This window comes from Podarcis cretensis (genome assembly GCF_951804945.1).
Source record: "Podarcis cretensis genome assembly, chromosome: 3".
NCBI classification, from domain to species: Eukaryota; Metazoa; Chordata; class Lepidosauria; order Squamata; family Lacertidae; genus Podarcis; species Podarcis cretensis.
In genome coordinates this window covers 116,128,792-116,132,961 of record NC_137172.1, presented here as the reverse complement: position 1 = coordinate 116,132,961, position 4,170 = coordinate 116,128,792, and positions in this window count along the sequence as shown.

Genomic DNA, 4,170 nt, shown 5'->3' with positions numbered 1-4,170 from the left:
GTGTGCCTGCCCTTATATAGAAATTTTAAATCCCTGCCCTGAAGCTCAAGACCACCCCTCCATACATCATACATACATCACAGAAAAGGCCGTCTACAGCAGAAATTTTAAAAAAGCATCTTAAAAAGCAGACATCACCTTGCCAACAAAGGTTCGTATAGTTAAAGCTATGGTTTTCCCAGTAGTGATGTATGGAAGTGAGAGCTGGACCATAAAGAAGGCTGATCGCCGAAGAATTGATGCTTTTGAATTATGGTGCTGGAGGAGACTCTTGAGAGTCCCATGGACTGCAAGAAGATCAAACCTATCCATTCTGAAGGAAATCAGCCCTGAGTGCTCACTGGAAGGACAGATCCTGAAGCTGAGGCTCCAATACTTTGGCCACCTCATGAGAAGAGAAGACTCCCTGGAAAAGACCCTGATGTTGGGAAAGATGGAGGGCACAAGGAGAAGGGGACGACAGAGGGCGAGATGGCTGGACAGTGTTCTCGAAGCTGCTAACATGAGTTTGACTGAACTGCGGGAGGCAGTGGAAGACAGAAGTGCCTGGCGTGCTCTGGTCCGTGGGGTCACGAAGAGTCAGACACGACTAAACGACTAAACAACAACAGCAGCAGAAATCTGAGTGTGTTATCTAGTCTGACAGGTTACCTGTTAATGCTTACTTGATTGGATACCCTGGGGAGCCTGGCCAGTCTTTTGTAATGATAAATACTTAGTTCCTGAGCCAGGTCACAGGCTCACCCTATTCATACACAGACATACCCTTAAGACAGGATTTGTGAAGGAAATGACAATGGGGAGGATTTTCCATTTTCCTTTGATCTTGCAGAGAAAACATTTGGTCAGTTTGGGAGCCAAAAATGGTTTCAGGTCGGTCTTCCTGTGCTGATCTTTGTCCATGCTTGGTTGATACATTTATGAACATTTAACATATATCTAAGACTTTAAAATTCTTATCACATTGGGTCTCACTGAGGCATCTAATCATAGCCTGCATTTTTATTGAGGCTTGATCAGGGCCTGTATTTTAAAATGAGCTTAAAGATTTTCAAATGTTCATGCCAGGCAGAAGACCAGCTGCCTAAGAACCTTGGCAAGATGTTTATTCTCCTGGATAAGGGGGCCCCCTGATTTATAGCAGAAAACAATTCTCAAAGTCAAAGGGAATTACAGGCTGACAGCCAAGGTTACACTGGCCCTACATATTACAGAAGATAAAAAAAAGAGATAAACATAATTAAGAGTGGGTAAATAGTAAAATGGGACGCAGGTGGCGCTGTGGGTTAAAGCCTCAGCGCCTAGGGCTTGCCGATCGAAAGGTCGGCGGTTCGAATCCCTGCAGCGGGGTGCGCTCCCGCTGCTCGGTCCCAGCGCCTGCCAACCTAGCAGTTCGAAAGCACCTCCGGGTGCAAGTAGATAAATAGGGACCGCTTACCAGCGGGAAGGTAAACGGCGTTTCCGTGTGCGGCTCTGGCTCGCCAGAGCAGCGATGTCACGCTGGCCACGTGACCCGGAAGTGTCTCCGGACAGCGCTGGCCCCTGGCCTCTTAAGTGAGATGGGTGCACAACCCCAGAGTCTGTCAAGACTGGCCCGTACGGGCAGGGGTACCTTTACCTTTACCTTTAAATAGTAAAATAAAACCATGTGCCTCCCATTAAACTTGAGCCATATTTTCCTAAGGTTGAAAGGTCAAGAGCAGTGAAAAAGGCAACTGGCTTGGCTGGAGAAGAGGTTTTCTTTCTATCTTATTTTGAGGCTGGAAACTGTTCCTTCCTTTTTACTTTGAAAAGGTTTATTCTTCTAAAAAGCTATCTATGTTATGTATTAAATATATCGGCTTAAATGTAATTATGCAAAGGAATTAGAAGCTAAGAAATGTTAAATCCTTATGCTAGATTCTTATTTCATATAGTTGGAAGAGATCACAGGGGCCATCAGCCACCAGCCCAGCCCCCCCTGCCAAGCAGGAAACATCATTAGAGCACACATATGGTTGTCAGGCCTTTGTTTAAAAGACCTTCAAGAGAAGGAGATCTTTCAATGATTTTGTGAATTCAAGATCCTTGACATCTGTTTAAGATAAAAATTTGAGATTAAACCATTTGTTTTGGAGGGCAATAGGGCGAGGTGAGCTGGTAATTAAGGTTCCTTGTTGAGACACATGTAAGATATATTACTACTTATTTGTCATTTATAGATAGAAGAATATATATCTTTTTGTTTCCCATAAAAGGGCATGAGGAAATGGGTGTATCTTTTGTGATTGGTTCTAGCAAACAGCCAATAGGAATTTCAACCAGGCTGATTGGACAGAGGCAGCCACAGGAGGAGCAAGGGGGCTGGATTAAGGAAATATAAGTGCTGGCCAGAAGTAGAGAAGTAGAGACATCACCTTGCCAACAAAGGTCCGTATAGTTAAAGCTATGGTTTTCCCAGTAGTGATGTGTGGAAGTGAGAGCTGGACCTTAAAGAAGGCTGATCGCCGAAGAATTGATGCTTTTGAATTATGGTGCTGGAGGAGACTCTTGAGAGTCCCATGGACTGCAAGAAGATCAAACCTCTCCATTCTGAAGGAAATCAGCCCTGAGTGCTCACTGGAAGGACAGATCCTGAAGCTGAGGCTCCAGTACTTTGGCCACCTCATGAGAAGAGAAGACTCCCTGGAGAAGACCCTCATGTTGGGAAAGATGGAGGGCACAAGGAGAAGGGGGCGACAGAGGACGAGATGGTTGGATAGTGTTTTCGAGGTTACCAGCATGAGTTTGACCAAGCTGCGGGGGGCAGTGGAGGACAGGAGTGCCTGGCGTTCTCTGGTCCATGGGGTCACGAAGAGGCGGACACGACTAAACGACTAAACAACAAGAAGTGCTGGCCAGAATGGCAGGAGGCCAGGCCAGAGCTTGGTAACCATATACCACTGTGCCTCTCATTTATTTGTCTGACAAATAAATTATTATTTTAATTTCTCTATTGCTGCGTTGAATATTTCATTCCAGCTAAGCGTTAACCACAAGCAGGGTGCTACATCACCAAGTGTGGTTCTAGATGGCCCTCGTGATCCCTTCCAATCCTATGATTTTATGCATGTCTAGGGAAAATTTCAAAGGTATGTCTACCCCTGGCTCCATTGAATTCCTTTTTTAAATTTATTTTTTTAATTTTATTTCTATTAAGTACAAATTAGAAAAACATACATATTTACAACAAAAGGAAATACAAAAGAAAAAGAAAATACATATAACCAAGGAAAATATTAAGAGAATATTTTGTCTCTTTTCATATTTACAGTTATTTATACCTCTATAATATGCTATTCACAATAAAGAAGTGAAATGAAAAGTAAGATATCTGAAAAAAAACAAAGAAAATAAAGAAGTAGAAGAAAATAAAAAGTGAAATTTTTTAAAAGTCGGTAAGTATTCACTATACACAGCCATTTCCAATCTATATTTATATTCGAATATATAATTTCATCTTGTCTTTATCTACCTTAGGTAAAAACATTTTTTTAAGACTTCCACGCGTTTTTAATAGTCCATTGAATTCCATGGGAGCCAGTCTTAATCAATGGAAGCAATTACTATTAATTGGGCTCCCTGGCTTAGCAACAGAAACTTTGGGGAGGGTCTCCTTCCAGCTTCTTCCGCACGTCGACGTAGCAGATGCTCTTGGTCCACCCCGCCCTGCGGAACTCGTGGACGCGGCTCCACACGTTCCCCCCAAAACGCGTGCGCGTCTCCTTTAAAGGAAACGCACCCTGACGCGAACAAACGTCGCTGACACGGACAACGCGAGACCCCGCATCCGCCCTGCGCGACCTACCCCCCCCCCCCCGTGGCAGCAAACTACGCCTCCCGGCATGCCGCGCGCTGCGAAAGGCGTGACAGAGCTGGTGGGGGGGGCGGTGCCTTCTCGGAGAGGAAGCTAGGCAACCAATGAGAGGAGGAGAAGTGGCGGAGAGCTCTCTCTCTCTCTCTCTCTCTCTCTCTCTCTCTCTCCTCCGCCTGGCGCATGCGCGTTCTCCATCCTTTCCCCCCCCGCTTTTTCCCGCTGCGTGCGTGCGTGCGTACGTGCGGGGACCGGAACTGACGTCAGGAGCCCCATGTGAGGCGATTGCAACACATGCAGCGCGGAGGAGAGGAGGAGGAGGAGGGAGGGGGCGCGAG